Raw genomic sequence first — 20,437 nt, 5'->3', positions numbered from 1 at the left:
AAAGGACCTTGATTGGTCACCTAGTGCAATCCCGCTGCACTGAGGCAGGATCAATTTTATTTAACCATTCCTAATAGGTGTTTGTCTAACCAGTTCTTAAAATCCTCTAAGGACAGAGACTCCACAACCTTCCCAGGTAAGGTGTTCTAGCACTTAAGTACCCTTAAAGTTTGGAAATCTTTCTTAATGTCTAACCTAAATCTCCCTTGCTGCAATTTAAGCCCATTACTTCTTCTGTCCTCAGTGGTTAACATGAACAAATTTATCACCCCCTTTATAACAATTTTTTATTTACTTGAAGACAATTGTGTGTCTCTCTCCCCGCCCCACAGTTTTCTCTTCTCCAGACTAAGCAAATCTAATTTTTTCAATCTTTCCTTGCAGGTCATATTTTCTAGACCTTCAATCATTTTTGTTGCTCTCCTCTAGACTTTCTCCAATTTGTCCACATCTTTCCTGAAATGTGGCACCCAGAACTGGACATAACACTCCAGGTGAGACCTTATAAGTGCTGAGTAAAATGGAAGAATTACTTCTCATGATGTTGTTTTTATAATAAATGTTATATGAAAGCATAGGGCAAAGGATTCTAGGTGGACAGTTAGTAGTGCAGAACTAGACAAAAGCAGTAAGTTCTTAGGAGAGAACTGAAGGAGGAGGGGAAAGACGGGCAGTGGCATAGCAGCATCACACTATTAAGTTAGTGAACATTTTGGTGAATCAATGTAGATTTCAATGCCAATAAGGATCAACAAGTGAAAGATGGAATCAAAGAGAATGACAGCTTCCACGGTGAAAGCGTGTCACCGACAGAATGCATGGCCTCGACCTAGTTTCTGAGATCCCTACTTTTCTCACCAACTCAAGTCTTCTACTAAGTCAACATCACAAAAATGACTGCTCCTCCTGACTAGCAATTTTTTTTTTTAATATCTTGTCAAAATTCTCCATATACTCGTTCCATCCTAAAGTAATGACTCTCAGACATCAGGGCCACCCATTCTAATATGTATATTCTCTGTGTAACCTTCTTAGTAATTTCAAGAGTTGGGGAGTTGCTCTTTTGTTTATGCTGTCCTATCTATCTTGAATACTCTTCCACTCTCTCTACACCAAGTCACTGCCTCTCCTTATACTGTGCTTTACACCATTCTTTTTAGCTTTGATTTGAAGTTAACTCAGGGAAATATGTTAAAAGATATTTCATGTAAACACTATATAAAAACACTGTACTGGTATTTGTGTTATCACTTTTTAAAAAAAAGCTTCCTCCAATTATTGCTTAATATGCTTTAGTTTTTAATAATCCATGTTCTTACTTTTTTGTAATTCTGCATTTTAGGATGTACCAAACCTATCCCTCTCCATGCTATGTAGTCAATGCTTCCAAGTAAAACATTATCAGTTCTTTTTAAACCCATGGTAAAATGGGAAAATTTAGTGAAAAACAAAAAGTACCGGTAATTTAGAAACTAAAAACAACAGTCTAAACTTGTGCTTTATCACAAAACTACAAACATAACATTTATTTCACTGAGTTCAACTAATAAGAACTAAACTCAGCTAATTAAATTTTGGTGACCTAATATATCCAAACTAGTCTATATAATTTAAAAAACTAATAATTCCATGAATGTCCAAAGCATCTACTGCGCAGCCAGAGAAAGGATACTTATACGACTTGATGGATGTTTGCTGACTTCTGTGTGTGTGCAGGAAATAGGGCTTGCTTTTACTTGGAGAAGGGCCCCAGACTATAGACTTAACTTTTGCAAGAACTAAGAGCATCCACAAAACTCCCACTTCATGATCCAAAGACAAACCTCACTTTTTAAAAACTTTGCTTTCCCTTATAGAATTACTTATTAGCCTTCTTTATAACTAAAAACAAACACCACATGCACTTTTCCTTCCGGTAGGGAGAAGTTGAGAGAAAAACTTTCCTTGCCTGAAAGTCAGTTTATTTATTTTTAACGTTGGAATAATTTTAGATAACACAGTGATGAGTGTCACATAAGAACACAGAACAAACGAACAAACAAACTACATGCTAACAAAAGAGGAAATGCCATTACAAAGCATAGCTCTGGGGATGGAAGCACATCATCAATTTTTAGCTTCCCAAAGTAAAGATCTTGATGTTCAGGCTATGCAAAGTTAAAATGAGACCTCATTTGGCTATTACTTACTAATTATTAATCTCTGTTTAAGTATTTAAAAGCAATTAATTAGGATTCTCAACTGTCATCTAATTAGACAACAATGCTTGTTGATTTAATTTCTGGAGTGTTTTTAATTTTTAAAACTCAGCATTCTGCTGACTAATGAGATTAATTTTGAACATTTTGTGACGTGTTATTTTCACTTAAGCAATTAACTTAATCACAACAAATGTGAGGATAAAGGTTTCCTCTCTCTGCTGTTCTTACTTTGTTGTACTGAATTCTAGGAGTAAAGTATTGCTGCACATATGACGACATAATACATTACTTTCTATTTTGAGAGAGAGCCCCCTGCAAACCTGCCCATAAATGGGGAAAACAAAGGATAGACTGTGGCAATCTTAAAATTGAGCTACGATGAATTGAAATGATACATTTTTAAACTGCACCAGCTTGGGGTGGGGTTTGAACTACTGCTGCTTACTTTGTTATGATACTGGCCTCAACTGTACCAGTATGAGCTCTGCTTTGTGCTGGTGCAGTATTTCCGCACTGCGGGGAGTGGAGGGCTGGGGGAGGCAAGGGGCAATGGTGTAACTTCATTGGCCTAGTTGCACAGGCATGAATTTCCTTAGAGCAGACAGACTGATTTAACCATTCTGTAAAATGCAATAATGACATCCTTCTTCAGAAGGGTCTTATGTTTAATTCACTCATGTTTATAAAGAATTCCAAGATGCTTGAATGAAAGGTGCTATAGAAGTGCAAAATACTATATAATACATTTTTTCCAATATACGTGGAATTCATGTCTTTAATCAAGATTTGGATGTCTTCCAAAAATTGTGATGTTGTTAACCAGAAGTTATGGACTTGATGCAGGAATTAGTGGTGAAATTCTGTGGTCTGTGTTTATAGAATCATAGAAATGTAGAGCTGGAAGAGACCTCAAAAGGTCATGTAGTGTAGTCCATTCCCCCGTGCTGTGGAAGGACCAAGTACACCTAGACCATCCCTGACAGATGTTTGTCTGACCTATTCTTAAAAACCTCCGATGATGGGGATTCCACAACCTCCCAGCAGTTACCTATCCTTAAAATTAAAAAACTTTTTGTAAAACCCCTTCTAAATTTCTCTTGCTGCCGGTTAAGCAGATTATTTCTTGTCCTACTTTCAGTGGACCTAGAGAACAACTCATCACCATCCTCTTAATAACAGCCCTTAACTTATCAGGTCTCTACCGTTCCCAGTCTTTTTTTCTCAAGACGAAGTATGTCAAATTTTCTTTTAAACATTTCCTCTTGTTGCTCTCCTCTGGTCTCTCTCTAATTTGTCCACATCTTTCTTGAAGAGTAGCGCCCAAAGCTGGACGTAGTACTCCAGCTGAAATGCCAAGGGGGACAATTACCTCCCATGTCTTACATGACACTCCTAATGATATTCTGCAGAATCATATTAGCCATTTTCACAACTGCACCACATTGACTCGCATTCAATTATGATCCGCTGTAACATGGGTTCTCAAACTTCATTGCACCACGACCCCCTTTGGGCAACGAAAATTACTGTATGACCCCAGAAGGGGAGAACCAAAGCTTGAGTCCGCCTGAGCCCCACTGCTCCGGGGAGGGGGGGGAGGGTTGGCAGGTAAGGGCACAGCTGAAGTCCAAGGGCTTCAGCCCCAGGCAGGGGGCCTGTAACCTGAGCCCCTCCACCCAGGACCTAAGCCCTTGGGCTTTGGATACAGCCCTAGGCGCTGGGGCTCGGGCTCCAGGCCTGGGCCCCAGCAAGTCTAAGTCAGCCCTGGCGACCCTATTAAAATGGGGTCACAACCCACTTTGGAGTCCTGACTCAGAGTTTGAGAACCTCTGCACTATAATATAACCCCAGATCATTTTTGTCAGTACTACTGCCTAGTCAAATATTCCATATTTTGTATTTGTGCATTTGACTTTTCCTAAAGTGTACTTGTGAGAGAGTGTTGAGCAACAGCAGCTGTACCAACACTCTCATCACTGTGTCACCAATTACATCGCCACAGAGTAAACCTAAGAGGCAAAGTTGTGCCTAATTGACAGACTGGGAATGGGCTGGAGAGAGCTCCAAGGCTAGTTAACCTATTAGCCCAGACAGTAGAAAGGCACAGGAAGGAAATGGGGAGTGGGGGGCAGACTGGCAGGCTTTTGAGAGTCAGAGCCAGGAGACATCTCTGAAAGGAAAGATACCTTCTGTCTCCCCTCTCCAAGGCTGTGCGCGCTAAGCAATTGTATGCTATTGTACATACAATTCTGCACAATTTGTAAGGATGGTGGGGAGAACATTGTAAATAAATTGCACAAGGTGTTTGACCAGAAAAATGTTTCTGAGTGGTTTGTGGTTAGAAAAGAGAAAGGAGTTGGACGACAACCTGTCATAGTGTTACTTTGCACTTTTCTTTATGGAATTTCATCTTGTTGATATCAGACCAATTCTCCAGTATATCAAGGTCATTTACTCTCCAAAGTGCTTGCAACCCCCCCACATCTTAGTATCATCTGCCAATATTATAAGCATAATCTCCACTCCATTATGAAAGTCACTAATGAAAATATACAATGGTTCTAGACCTAAGATAGATCCCTAGATATATTCTCCCAGCTTGAAAGCAAACCACTGATAATTACAATTTGAGAGTGGTTTTTCAACCAATTGTACACCCACTTTACAGTAATTTAATCTAGACCATATTTCTCAAGTTTGCTTACGAGAATGTCACATGAGACAGTGTCAAAAGCTAAATCTCGTCTACTACTTCCCAGCACACAGTAGGCCAGTATCCCTGTTGAAAAAGGAAATTAGACTGGTTTGGCATGTTTTATTCTTGAGAAATTCATGTTGGTTATTAGTTATTTATCACTGGGTTATCCCCTAGGTACAAATTTATTGTTTGATAATTAACAACTTGTTCCAGTATCTTTCCAGGTAGGCTGACTGATCGATAATTTCCAGTGTCTTCTTTGTTCCCTTTTTTAAAGACAGGTACTATATGTCTGTCCTTCTCCAGTCTTCAGGGACTGCATCTGTCCTCCAGGAGTTCTTTAATTTAAGACAATTGCTAATGGTTCACAGATTGTTTCAGCTAATTTCTTACATACCCTGGGATGAATTTTGTCAAGCCCTGCTGACTTGATTACATTTAATTTATCTAAATATCTTTTAAATTGTTTCTTTCCTACTCTGGCTTGTGTTCCTTCCCTGTTGTTGCTAATAATAGTTGTGTTAAGTATCTGGTCACAATTAACTTTCAGTGAAGACTGAAGCAAAATAAACATTTAACACCTCAGCCTTTTTAGTGTTATCTGTTACTGGCTCTCCTTTCCTGTTAAGTGGTGTACCTATACTTTCTTTCATTTTTCTCTTGCTCCAAATGTATTTGGGGAACCTCTTTGGATTGTCTTTTATGCCCCTTATTAGGAACAACTCTTTTGTGTCTTAGCCTTTCGATTTTGTCCCTACATGGTTGTGCTATTCTTTTGTACTCATCCTTAATAATTATTTCCATGTTTTCACATTCTGGCCTCTTCCTTTTCCTCCTATGTTTCCTTTGCATTGGGATAGTCTGCTGTCATAGTGTGTTATGCAGGTGGTCAGTCTACATGACTACAAAAGTCCCTTCTGGCCTTAAAATACATGAATCAATGAAAGCATAAAGTTTTTATATTGTTTCAATGTTGGCTGGGGAAAAAAAGAAAAAAAACTTTAAAAAAAAGTCATTGATAATGTGAAGGGTACATTACCTATCAATTTCTTTGAATACTACTATTGATACTGAACATATGATACTATAGGTACTACAGTGATAAACTAATAATACTGCCTGTTTTGAGTGGGGAGGAAGAGTTGATGAATCTTTACATGGAAGTACAAGGAAGTTAATGGTGTAGGCCAAGCCTTGTGCCAGATCTTCCTACTAATGCTCACTGCGTCGGAGGAGAAATAGTCTCCACAGAACTGTGGTGTCCCTCCAACCATGCAGTAGCCAGGATGGTGCACTGGCCAGCAATCACTGTGCCAGGTATAGATCACCCCTGAGTGTTTCTGCCTGTGGAGCAGTGAGGGAGTTTGTGACTCTCTAATGCCCTTTATTCAGGGCAATTTATTTTTCATAATCTAGCACTATAGTTGGTGAACAACAATTAACTTAATTTTAAAGAAAGAGTAAACTATGGTATCACCACATATTGCCAAACTGAATTTAAAAATATAATGAAGCAAGAGGTTGTATCTGAACAATCCATGACAAAGACTGAACCATTGGAAAATTCACTGTAAATGTAGAATGATTGTGTCTGTAAAATATTCGCCTGTACCAACACTATTTCAGAACTATCAGGAAAGAACCAGGTTCCCATCATGCAACAGGCGTACACTGATAAACTAAATAAGGATGGTAGAGCTGGTGTAGTATTAGTTTGTGAAGTCGTCACCAATCAGGGACAGGTTTATTTCAGTTCATGCAGGATCTGAACTGATAGGCAAAGGGCCTGTGTGCCAGTTTTACACTTCCAGTCTCAGATCCTCTAACCCAAAGGGCTGTTGTAGCAGCTAGCAAATGCTGGAGGGCAGCAGTATTCTTCCCATGTCTCATTCACCTATTAGGGACTGCTGAGGTGGGGTTTAGCTTAGGGCCAGCTATGCAGACTCTCTTTATAGTACAAGACTTGGTACTGTATGACATTTTGATTAAAAAACTACAACAATATAAAATTAAGATGGCATACATTAAATGGATTAAAAGCTGGCTAATGGATAGGTTTCAAAATGTAGCTGTAAATGGTGAATCATAAATCAACTGGGTGTGTTTTAATGGGGTCCCGCAGGGATCAGTTCTTGGTCTTACGCTACTTAACATTTTTATCAATGACCAGGAAGAAAACATAAAACCTTCACTGATAAAGTTTGCAGATGACACAAAAAATCAGGGGAATGGTAAATAATGAAGAGGACAAGTCACTGATACAGAGCAATGCAGATTGCTTGGTAAGCTGGGTGCAAGAAAACAATATGTAGTTCAGAGATCGGCAACCTTTGGCCCACAGCCTGCCAGGGTAAGCCCCCTGGTGGGCCTGGCCGATTTGTTTACCTGCTGAGTCCGCAGGTTCGGATGATCGCAGCTCCCACGGCCGCAGTTCGCTGCTCCAGGCCAATGGGGGCTGCGGGAAGTGGCAACCAGCACATCCCTCGGCCCAAGCCGCTTCCCGCAGCCCCCATTGGCCTGGAACTGCGAACCGCAGCCAGTGGAAGCTGCGATCGGCTGAACCTGTGGACGCAGCAGGTAAACAAACTGGCTCGGCTCGCCAGGGGGCTTACCCTTGCAGGCCACATACCAAAGGTTGCCGATCCTTGATGTAGTTTAACATGGTTAAATGTAAATACATACTTCTAGGAACAAAGAAGTAGACTATACATTCAGGATGGGGGACTCTATCCTGGGAAACAGTGATTCTGAAAAGGATTTGGGAATCATGGTGGATATTGCTGAATCTGACACTATGATCAAAAAGGCTAATGTGATCCTTGGATGCAAAAGCAGGAGTACAGAAGTTACTTTTCCTCTGTATGAGGCACTGGGGCAACCAGTGCTGGAATGCTGCGTCCAGTTCTTGTGTCTGCAATTCAAGACAGATGTTGATAAAATGGAGAGGGTTCAGAGAATAGCCATAAGAAGGATTAAAAGTTTAGAAGCTTTATATAGTGATAAACTCAAAGAGCTCAATCTATTAAGTTTAACAAAAAGAAGGTTACGGGGTGCCTTGATTACAATCTATAAGTACCTACATGGGAACAAATATTTGATAATGGGCTCTTCAATGTAGCCGATGAAGACATAAGATCCAAAGGGTTGAAGTTGAAGCAAGACAAATTCAGACTGGAAATAAGGCTCACATTTTTAAAAGTGAGGGGTAATTAACCATTGGAACACTTTACCAAGGCTTGTGTGGATTTTCCATTATCAGCCATTTTAAAATCAAGATTAGATTTTTTCCTAAAATATATGCTCTAAGAATTTTTGTGGGGGAACTTCTATGGCCTGTGTGCTACAAGAGATCAGACCAGATGATGAGTGGAACCCTTACTGAATGGGGGATGCAACCTAGTGACAGACTGTCATAAATATAAAGGGAAGGGTAAACATCTTTAAATTCCTCCTGGCCAGAGGAAAACCCTTTCACCTATAAAGGGTTAAGAAGCTAAGATAACCTTGCTGGCACCTGACCAAAATGACCAATGAGGAGACAAGATACTTTCAAAGCTGGAGTGAAGGGGGTAGGAGGGGTACGGGAAAAAGGGTCCTCTCTGTCTGTGTGATGCTTTTGCTGGGACCAGAGCAGGAATGCAGGTCAGAACTCCTGTAAAGAGTTAGTAAGCAATCTAGCTAGATATGCATTAGATTCTGTTTTGTTTAAATGGCTGATAAAATAAGTTGTGCTGAATGGAATGTATATTCCTGTTTGTGTGTCTTTCTGTAATTTAAGGTTTTGCCTAGAGGGAGTCTCTGTGTTTTGAATCTGATTACCCTGTAAGGTATTTACCACCCTGATTTTACAGAGGTGATTCTTTTACTTTTTCTTTAATTAAAATTCTTCTTTTAAGAACCTGATTGCTTTTCATTGTTCTTAAGATCCAAGGGTTTGGGTCTGTGTTCACCTATGCAAATTGGTGAGGATTTTTATCAAGCCTTCCCCAGGAAAGGGGGTGTAGTGCTTGGGGGGATTTTTTTTTGGGGGGGGAGACGTTTCCAAGGGGGCACTTCCCCTGTTATTTTTGTTAGACATTTTGGTGGTGGAAGCGTAAGGTCCAGGGACAAAAGGTAAAAGTTTGTATCTTGGGGAAGCTTTTAACCTAAGCTAGTAAGAATAAGCTTAGGGGGTCTTTCATGCAGGTCCCCACATCTGTACCCTAGAGTTCAGAGTGGGGAAGGACCCTTGACACAGATGATGTGGAAAAAGCTAAAGTACTCAATTTTTTTTTGCCTCTGTCTTCACAGACAAGGTCAGCTCCCAGACTGCTGCACTGGGCAGCACAGTACAGGGAGGAGGTGAGCAGCCCCTTGGTGGTGAAAGCACAAATAAAGGACTGTTTAGAAAAGCTGGACATGCACAGGTCCATGGGTCTGGATCTAATGCATCTGAGGGTGCTGAGGGAACTGGCTGATATGATTGCAGAAATATAGGAAATTAAAACTTTGAAAACTCATGGCGATCAGGGGAGGTCCTGGACAATTGAGAAAAGGCAAATATAGTTCCCATCTTTAAAAAAGGGAAGAAGGAGAATCCGGGGAACTACAGCCTCACTTCAGGCCCCGGAAAAATCATGGAGCAGGTCGTCAAGGAATCCATTGTGAAGCACTTGGAGGAGAGGAAGGTGATCAGGAACAGTCAATCTGGATTCACCAAGGGCAAGTCATGCCTGACCAACCTGATTGCCTTCTAGGATGAGATAATTGGCTCTGTGGATATGGGGAAAGTGGTGGGCGTGATCTATATTGACTTTAGCAAATCTTTTGATATGGTCTCCCACAGTATTTTTGCCAGCAAGTTAAAAAGGTGTGGATTGGATGAATGGATATAAGGTGGATAGAAAGCTGGCTAGATCGTCGGGCTCAATGGGCAATGATCAATGGCTCGATGTCTAGTTGGAAGCCGATATCAAGCGGAGTGCCCCAGGGGTTGGTCCTGGGGCTGGTTTTATTCACCATTTTCATTAATGATCTGGAAGATGGGATGGATTGCACCCTCAGCAAGTTCACGGGTGACACTGAGCTGGGGGGAGAGGTAGATATGCTGGAGGGTAGGGATAGAGTCCAGAGTGACCTAGGCAAATTGGAGAATTGGACTAAAAAAAATCTTATGAGGTTCAACAAATACAAGTGCAGAGTCCTGCACTTGGGATGGAAGAATCCCATACACTACTACAGGCTGGGGACCGACTGGCTAAGTGGCAGTTCTGCAGAAAAGGACCTGGGAATTAAAGTGGATGAGAAGCTGGATATGAGTCAATGGTGTGCCCTTGTTGCCAAGAAGGCTAACGGCATTAGTCGGAGCATTGCCAGCAGATCCAGGGAAGTGACTATTCCCCTTTATTCGGCACTGGTGAGGCCATGTCTGAAGTACTGCGTCCAGTTTTGGGCTCCCCACTACAGAAAGGACGTGGAAAAATTGGAGAGAGTCCAGAGGAGGCAACAAAAATGATCAGGGAGCTGGGGCACATGACTTATGAGGAGAGACTGAGGGAACTGGGCTTATTTCGTCTGGAGAAAAGAAGAGCGAGGGGGATTTGATAAAAAGAAAAGGAGCACTTGTGGCACCTTAGAGACTAACCAATTTATTTGAGCATAAGCTTTCGTGAGCTACAGCTCACTTCATCGATGCATACTGTGGAAAGTGTAGAAGATCTTTTTATACACACAAAGCATGAAAAAATACCTCCCCCCACCCCACTCTCTTGCTGGTAATAGCTTATCTAAAGTGATCACTCTCCTTACAATGTGTATGATAATCAAGTTGGGCTATTTCCGGCACAAATCCAGGTTGTCTCACCCCCACCCCCCCACAAACCCACTCTCCTGCTGGTAATAGCTTATCTAAAGTGACCACTCTCCTTACAATGTGTATGATAATCAAGGTGGGCCATTTCCAGCACAAATCCAGGGTTTAACAAGAACATCTTGGGGGGGTGGGGGGTGGGTGGGTAGGAAAAATCAAGGGGAAATAGGTTACCTTGCATAATGACTTAGCCACTCCCAGTCTCTATTCAAGCCTAAGTTAATTGTATCCAATTTGCAAATGAATTCCAATTCAACAGTTTCTCGCTGGAGTCTGAATTTGAAGTTTTTTTGTTGTAATATCGCAACTTTCATGTCTGTAATCGTGTGACCAGAGAGATTGAAATGTTCTCTGACTGGTTTATGAACTTGCCCATAACCTCAGCCGTGTGGAACACAATGCCATCCATAGCCTCAGAAACAACTCTGACATCATAATCAAAAAGGCTGACAAAGGAGGTGCTGTTGTCATCATGAATAGGTCGGAATATGAACAAGAGGCTGCTCGGCAGCTCTCCAACACTATTTTTTACAAGCCATTACCCTCTGATCCCACTGAGAGTTACCAAAAGAAACTATAGCATTTGCTCAAGAAACTCCCTGAAAAAGCACAAGATCAAATGCGCACAGACACACCCCTGGAACCCTGACCTGGGATATTCTATCTACTACCCAAGATCCATAAACCTGGAAATCCTGGGCGCCCCATCATCTCAGGCATTGGCACCCTGACAGCAGGATTGTCTGGCTATGTAGACTCCCTCCTCAGGCCCTACGCTACCAGCACTCCCAGCTACCTTCAAGACACCACTGACTTCCTGAGGAAACTACAATCCATCGGTGATCTTCCTGAAAACACCATCCTGGCCACTATGGATGTAGAAGCCCTCTACACCAACATTCCACACAAAGATGGACTACAAGCCGTCAAGAACACTATCCCCGATAACGTCACGGCTAACTGGTGGCTGAACTTTGTGACTTTGTCCTTACCCATAACTATTTTACATTTGGGGACAATGTATACCTTCAAATCAGCGGCACTGCTATGGGTACCCGCATGGCCCCACAGTATGCCAACATTTTTACGGCTGACTTAGAACAACGCTTCCTCAGCTCTCGTCCCCTAACGCCCCTACTCCACTTGCGCTATATTGATGACATCATCATCTGGACCCACAGAAAAGAAGCCCTTGAGGAATTCCACCATGATTCAACAATTTCCATCCCACCATCAACCTCAGCCTGATCCAGTCCACACAAGAGATCCACTTCCTGGACACTACAGTGCTAATAAACAATGGTCATATAAACACCACCCTATACCGGAAACCTACTGACCGCTATTCCTACCTACATGCCTCCAGCTTTCATCCAGACCACACCACACGATCCATCGTCTACAGCCAAGCTCTGCGATACAACCGCATTTGCTCCAACCCCTCAGACAGAGACAAACACCTACAAGATCTCTATCAAGCATTCTTACAACTACAATACCCACCTGCAGAAGTGAAGAAACAGATTGATAGAGACAGAAGAGTTCCCAGAAGTCACCTACTACAGGACAGGCCTAACAAAGAAAATAACAGAACGCCACTAGCCGTCACCTTCAGCCCCCAACTAAAACCCCTCCAACGCATCATTAAGAATCTACAACCTATCCTGAAGGATGACCCAACACTCTCACAAATCTTGGGAGACAGGCCAGTCCTTGCCTACAGACAGCCCCCCAACCTGAAGCAAATACTCACCAGCAACCAAATACCACACAACAGAACCACTAACCCAGGAACCTATCCTTGCAATAAAGCCCGTTGCCAACTGTGCTCACATATCTATCCAGGGGACACCATCACAGGGCCTAATAACATCAGCCATCCTATCAGAGGCTCGTTCATCTGCACATCCACCAATGTGATATATGCCATCATGTGCCAGCAATGCCCTCCGCCATGTACATTGGTCAAACTGGACAGTCTCTACGTAAAAGAATAAATGGACACAAATCAGATGTCAAGAATTATAACATTCATAAACCAGTCGGAGAACACTTCAATCTCTCTGGTCACGCGATTACAGACATGAAAGTTGTAATATTACAACAAAAAAACTTCAAATCCAGACTCCAGCGAGAAACTGTTGAATTGGAATGCATTTGCAAATTGGATACAATTAGCTTAGACTTGAATAGAGACTGGGAGTGGCTAAGTCATTATGCAAGGTAACCTATTTCCCTTTGTTTCTCCCCCCCCCCGAGACGTTCTTGTTAAATCCTGGATTTGTGCTGGAAATGGCCCACCTTGATTATCATACACATTGTAAGGAGAGTGGTCACTTTAGATAAGCTATTACCAGCAGGAGAGTGGGTTTGTGTGTTTGTGTGTGTGTGGGGGGTGAGAAAACCTGGATTTGTGCCGGAAATAGCCCAACTTGATTATCATACACATTGTATGGAGAGTGATCACTTTAGGTAAGCTATTACCAGCAGGAGAGTGGGGTGGGTGGAGGTATTTTTTCATGCTTTGTGTGTATAAAAAGGTCTTCTACACTTTCCACAGTATGCATCCGATGAAGTGAGCTGTAGCTCACGAAAGCTTATGCTCAAATAAATTGGTTAGTCTCTAAGGTGCCACAAGTACTCTTTTTCTTTTTGCGAATACAGACTAACACAGCTGTTACTCTGAAACCGGGGATTTGATAGCAGCCTTCAACTACCTGAAGGGGGGTTCCAAAGAGGATGGAGCTCGGCTGTTCTCAGTGGTGGCAGATGACAGAAAAAGCAGCAATGGTCTCAAGTAGCAGTGGGGGAGGTTTAGGTTGGATATTAGGAAAAACTTTTTCACTAGGAGGGTGCTGAAGCACTGGAATGGATTACCTAAGGAGGTGGTGGAATCTCTATCCTTAGAGGTTTTTAAGGCCTGGCTCGACAAAGCCCTAGCTGGGATGATTTAGTTGGGGTTGGTCCTCCTGAGGTCTCTTCCAACCCTGATGACCTCCTGAGGTCTCTTCCAACCCTGATTCTATGATTCTGTGATCACAATGGTCCCTTTTGGCCTTGGAATCTATGAATTCTCAGTTGGTCAGAGTAATGAAAAGCAGAATTAGTGGGGGCCACAATGTTTAGACAACAATATAGAGTAAAAGAATGGAGAAAGCTGCCTGTAATTTTTCTGGAGATCTGGTGACCATTGTTGGCTGCTACCATCACCGACATACCTCCGATAAAAGAGCTTTTCACCCAAATTTCAGTAACCAGACAATCTCAATGGAAAATGAAGACGCAAAACCATAAGTAGCTTTCTTAGAAAGGACTAAATGCTACTCTCTAAAGTGAACAATATTCTTATAATTATGTCCTTTTTGTATGCTCCATACAAGAATCAAAGTGGATTTAAGATACCTTTTCAAACACCCCACAACTTAGAACATTAGAGGGGAAAAGGAACTCAGAATTGGGGGGAGAGAGAGAGAGAGAGATGCCCTGGATATGAACAGATAAGAAGGTAACAGCTTTTCCTTCTTTCTTTGAAAAAAAAACAAACCATATTCTATACTTAGCAAAGTATCACTCCATATCAAGAAATAAGTACCCTCAAAATTAATTCTTAAATATATTTCTAATGCATACATTAGAGCTACAGAACAATTTTGTCAGTTTAGGTTTGTTTTTCTTTTTAAAAATAAAATTTGTATTCAGTCTAACAATTTACATTCCAAGTATGAACCTGAGGCAATTTAAAACAGTGAAGTTACTCTGTAGAACGGAATTTTAAGTCATCATTATGAATACAATCCACTTGCGTCACATTCAGGATAGACTCATTGTATATTACCAAGTGCCTCTGGCTTGAGCACCATACAGATCTATCAAAGGTGACCTGGAGAGGACCACAATGGTTTGTCTCCATTTTAAAATGTCTGAAAGTCATTCCTATTATTTTCAATCACTGGCCTCTTTTCAATCCACAAACATGAAACTCTAAGGAACTCACTTCCTAATTAAAATGGATAGAAAACAAGTTCTAACTTTAAAGAAGCAAAAAACAAAGTACTATGTAGCAAGAACCTGTCTACATAATAAAGATTCCGGTCACATATTTCAAAATATTCTTTGTTATAATGTTAATTTAGATGTTTTGAAATATTTTAAAGACATTCTAGCACATAAAGAGCAACAATATTTATAACTCTCTTTCATAAGGTTGCTTTTTTTTTTTTAAAGAGACACTATGGCTAACAAAAACAGACCTCCAAATGGCTGGGAAGCATTTTTTTTTCCATATATTCTGTCTCCCCCAACATTTACTTTCCTATGGGAGAATTTCCTGACCCTTACCACACTTTAACTTCTAGAAGAGCAGTTTCCCTCTAGATGTTGATTGTTTGGGGCGAGAATGAGTGGCTGATTTTCTGGTTGCATGGCTTTTAGCTTAATTCTATGTGGCTGATCTGGGAGATGGATTTATCATAAGAGCTCATTTCAGGTCACAGCTTCAGCAAAACTTTCCCACAGCTCATTGACATTCAGTTAGCTCTGGAAGACCCCAACACTGATGGTATTACATACTAGTAAGAAAGAGATTTCGAACCAAGAAACAAGGAGGCTTCAAAAGGCCAAACACAACATTCTGCAGCTGAAGGAGAGGGAATGTGAACTTCCAAAGTGCAATAGGCACAACAAGAAGAGTCTTTAATATTTAAAAAATGTATTCAACATGTAACAGGCTTAAATGCTTCTCTTGCTGACTTAAGTTAATAAATCTGTTCACCAGAAAATTATCAATGTAGTTTCTGAATTCTGTCAGATCAAGAGAGAAGGAAATGAAAACCAAGTTAAGAAAATCTTTGAAGGTCACATTCTGATTATGACCTCATATCTAATTCAGCTGCAAATATTTTTTAAGCACCAGACCAATGTTGCAAATACAGGAACTAGGAGTTCAAAAGTTGATCCAAGAAAGACCAAAGATAACATAGAAAGACCAAATTTATTCACCCAAACTCTGGACCCTTGGTTCCCAAAGGCCAAATCACTTAAGGTGAACTCAGTTTTCATCAGTATTTTTAGACTGCAGAATATATGGCCAAACAATTACACGAGTACCTTTTTGCTGTACATTCTAGAGGCACTTAATAAGTAAGTGCAGAAAATATTGACCCAATAAATATCAAATTAACTATTTGAAAATTTTGCTTTTATCTGACAGCTTCTCAGTAAATCATTTTGCGTACAGGCCATTAAGTTGTGATAAAATACAGAATAATAATTAAAAAACTGATGTAAAAATGGAACCGAAAGTCTCCATTAGTTTTTACTTACATGTTTTTTTAAAAATCAGCCCGCTGGAAATATAGTCAGTGGATATGATCTGTTGGTACGACACTCTTCCCTTGCTTAAGATGACCCCAAAAGTTCATTAATTGTGCAATGTGTGAATTCAAAAACAAAGCATTCGAGAGTAAAAAAAAAAACACAACAAAAAAAAAACAAAAACAAAAAATCACACTTGTGCAGAAAGAATGCAGAGACCCAAATTGTATAAATTACACTAAATCATCTTGCTTTGTACTAGGTACCGAGCACTCAATGCAGAGAAATATTAAGTCATTTGAGTCATTCAGACTGAGCTTCTGTGCAACAGAATGTCAAAAAATATAGTGGGATTGCAAATTAAACCTGTAAATTATGCTTTTGTGCTAAAGTATTAAGTCATGTGACTAAGCTATTTTTAGAGACATGAAATGTTTTTTTCCTCAAGTGCTGTTCTTAAAATTGTTTACTGAAACATTCAGCAAATAATTAACAATTTCCCTAGTCTTTCATGAGAAGAATACTCTTAAAATAACAAATTATGTTAACATAAAATTAAATATTCAGGCACCTTAATACAAGCTCTGTATCATTACTTGGTCTAATAAAACAGTGTTTAGTGAGCTCATGCTGGCTGTCTGCAATGTAGTATGCTACAGACCTGTACAGAATGATTTATTAATGTTTCTACTGCAATAATACTACATCTTTCATTGTTTTACAAAATCTAACAATTAATTATAGTGGATTTTTTCCTCAAAAAGTGATTCTCAATAAACTGAAACGGAAGACCAAACCTTCTTTTATTGTAAGAAGATAAAAGATATAAACCCCTTGATAACTTTATTTGAATTTTTTGGTTTGAATATTGAAGCAACTCAGTAATATAGGTTAAAGTACAGCAGCAGAAGTTGAAATCCTAATGTTTTTGGATCAGCCACATTGTTCATGAATGCTTCAAATTATTCTTGTTGTCCAATGTGAATTTGTAGATGAAAAATTTTGTAAATTAAATTCAAGTATTTAGATAATGTGGTGCTCACTATGAACAAGCAACAAGAATCAGAAAGAAGGAAGTAAATCAGTATTTGAGGATGTGTTCAAACCACCCAACCACAGAAGTCTATTGGTTATTTTAAATAGGCCATAGACCTAATTATACTTTTGTGTAATATGAGCATTTAGCAAGTTTAAATAACACACACACACACACCCACACACACACACACAGAGTCAAAAAGACAATAAAGTTGTTACTCCCAAAGGACTGTATTTTTCCCTTCTGTGCATGTATTGCTTTGGTTAGCATTAATGGGACTTGTGTGCGCAGATGGAAGAAAGATTATATACAAAATCTCTTTTCCATTTAGTTGTGAAGATAAATGATACTAAATCAATGCTCTTTATTTTGATAGATAAAAATGTTACCCTAATGCTTTTTCTCCCCTCAGGGAAAAATTTCTTTGACTTATTTTTCTTTTAAGAAAAAAAACCTATGGCAGATTCAATATTTCAAACAATTTTATTTGTAACATGGTTGATGAGTCACTTATAGCATGTTTTGAAAACTAAAACTAGCTGCTACCAGTAAAGAAGGTTTGGCATTCTTTTTGAAAGAATTTAGGATAACATTTAATGGTGTTTTGGTGCCAACCTGCAATTATCATGCAGTAAAATAAAATGAATGTCTCTTTAGGATTCTAATCTATGTAGATAAAGACATTAAGATCCGTTCTTATATTTTTAATTTGAGTGATTCTGAGCCCTGAAGAGATGTTTGCAATTTTTGGACATGATCCTGCACACACTTACTTACATAAATATTCTTACTTTTTTCAACAGAGTTGCATGTGCTATCAAAGGGTATTCATGGGATTAAATGTGCACAGGATTGGTCCCTTGAAGGTAGATTAAAAAAAACAAATAACTGCCTACTCTAAGTCAATGTTGAAATATTAGGGGCAAGCCAAATATCATATACCAATTTCAGCTTACTTTTCTACTGTGTGGTAAAAAAGCTGACAGGTAACATCAGTTTACTATTACTAAAATTACATTAATAGGAAATTTAGATATAAACAAAAGACCAGATGTGGATGATAAATTATAGAAAATTGCTGGAGTAACTTCACACCACATGTGCTTACAGTCTGCTTAGCCATACATATGGAGGATTCCCCCCAGTGTAGGGAAATCATTGGGTTCATTGGAAATCAACCTTCTCTCCCTTCCTCCTGCCCCAGCTTCAATATTAATATGTACGCCATATAATTTCTTCTAGGAGGTATGTGGTTGTGGCTTTTTTTTTTTTGGGTACAATTACAGTATTATCCGATTATCATCACTTTAAGGGACAATATTTCAGATGTGCAGCCGCTACACTTGCATCAGCATGAAATGCTCTTGCATTTACTCAGTTAAGTATGACAGTTTATGCTTTAAAATATATGGCAATACTTGTCACTCATGTGGGACTAAAATGTGGCTCTTATACTTTTGGATTGAATCCTGGTCCTATTGACTTTCTTGGGACTAAAGTTTTGCCCTTAAATTGTGTAGGAAAATATAAATATAAAGTAACTGTCAATAAACAAGCAAACAAAAAAGAAAACCATTTTAACTTCTGCAAACTCTCTCACACATGAGTAGTCCCCCAGTTCAGTTAATGGGTATACCATTAATAAACATAAGAAAGAACTACTTGTGTACATAAGGATTTGGCCCTACTGAAACATTTATAAGGTATTCTGTATTACGTTTTCCCATTCTTAACCAGTTATCTCTACACCTGACAGATGGTTTCCTGAAAAGGGGTCCAGAAGCTCAAGCATTTCTACAACAAAAGAAAAGTGGGTGATTTTACCCCTTTTATTTGCCTCCACTCCATGAACAATTACCACACATACATATTTCATTTGGCCCATGAAGCCCATTAACTATAGGGGTAATACTTTAATAAATAAACAATCCTTGTATATATGACCTTTTCTTATATCTTTATCTTCTCCATCTGCTAGAGCAAGTCAGAAAATAGAAACTCCTTCCAGAAATTTTTTTTTGCAAGGTGGGGGAGGAGGATGGGCAGGGGATCATTCCAAACTGGGACAAAAAGCCAAAAATGCAACATTTTTTCCAGGAAGGGATTTCTAGAAAAATTCAGTTTTGGAAGAACCAACACAGAATTCTTCCGTTTCCCATCTGGAAGACTCTTATCAATTTCACTTTGTCTGCTGTGAGGAAGTGAAATTGACAAGAGCCAAGATGCAGAGAAAGGGATGCTCAGCCTCCTTACCTTCTTCTAAGACAAGGGCTGAGTGTCCTGCTGTCTGCCTCTCTTGCAGCCAGACTGAGTGCAGAGGGGTGGGGTTAGCTGAGAGCCAGAGAGTAAGGACACAGCCTCCGGCAGGCTGCCTGGAGGCCATTATTTTGATTTTCCTCATGGAAAATTGAAATTTTCCTGAGAAAAATTTTGATTTTCTGATAAGGGCATTTTCTATTGGAAAATCATTCAGACAGAAAATTCTAACAGCTCTTCCATCTACATCATCTACATTATGCGACCTGAGTGAGTTGTTTAGGGAATACACATCTAAGTTATAAAATTCTCTCTCTCCCCATCCCAACATGCATTATTTTGATTTATTATACAAGTCATGTGATCAAAAGTGGTCCAACTAAAAAGTACTTATTGCTTTGCAATTAACAAAGTAAGATACAGTATTTAATTGTAGCAGGAAGCGAAAACTGACCTTTTTCCTTGTTAAGGATTAGACATAAGGTGGGTATGTTCATCCTGTTCATTCTAAGCTGAAAAACAAAGGACTAGTTGATACAGAAGATACACAAATGTATATTATAATAAAAGTTTAACCTTTAATAATTCTCAGTTTGCCCTAAATTTTTTATAAACTCACTTGGGTAGACAAATTTCGTAGTCTTTTATTTCTACTAACAAATGACTTTGAAGCAACTACCTACTTGTTAACACAAAGGCACATTATTTTGTTTAAAACACCACAAACATGGCAAAATAAATCTGATGTTTAAGTCTGTTCTAATCAAGATTATTTTTTATTTTAGCAATAATATTAATAAAGTGCTCAATTGTGGGTTTGCCTTTACTTCAGAGTAAGGGGCAGTGTGGTTTTGTACTCCCTGAATCACAATCTCCCTCCTGTTCCAGCAAGGGATTAAAATTATGCCAGGTTTATTCCTACTCTCTGTTGCCTGATGTATTGCCAGTGGAGGTGACAAACTCAAGACTCCATCCAGTGACTACCCCCATTGGGCCTCCTTTCTGGTCATCTGCAGGAGGGAGGGATGCAGCAGCTCTGTAGTCTCTGCTTACCCACTCAAGAGGTTACCCATGAGGGGATA

The 20,437-nt window shown here is 39.7% G+C and overlaps 1 protein-coding gene across 6 annotated transcripts in view; it reads right to left on the bottom strand.

Annotated features, from left to right (window-relative positions):
- MBD5 (methyl-CpG binding domain protein 5) overlaps positions 1-20,437 on the bottom strand; it is a 254,423-nt gene that overhangs the window by 92,962 nt on the left and 141,024 nt on the right. For 5 of the 6 annotated variants that reach the window (XR_013347482.1, XM_077829817.1, XM_077829816.1 and 2 more), the window contains one exon: positions 19,810-19,867. The gene's annotated coding sequence lies outside the window, so the exon portion shown is untranslated. The remainder of the gene's footprint in view (positions 1-19,809; positions 19,868-20,437) is intronic. The other variant, XM_077829818.1, reaches the window with a different exon arrangement.

Source organism: Eretmochelys imbricata, chromosome 11 (assembly GCF_965152235.1).
Source record: "Eretmochelys imbricata isolate rEreImb1 chromosome 11, rEreImb1.hap1, whole genome shotgun sequence".
NCBI lineage: Eukaryota > Metazoa > Chordata > Testudines > Cheloniidae > Eretmochelys > Eretmochelys imbricata.
The sequence above is the reverse complement of the archived record's forward strand: the minus strand, read 5'-3'. Positions and strand labels throughout refer to the sequence as shown.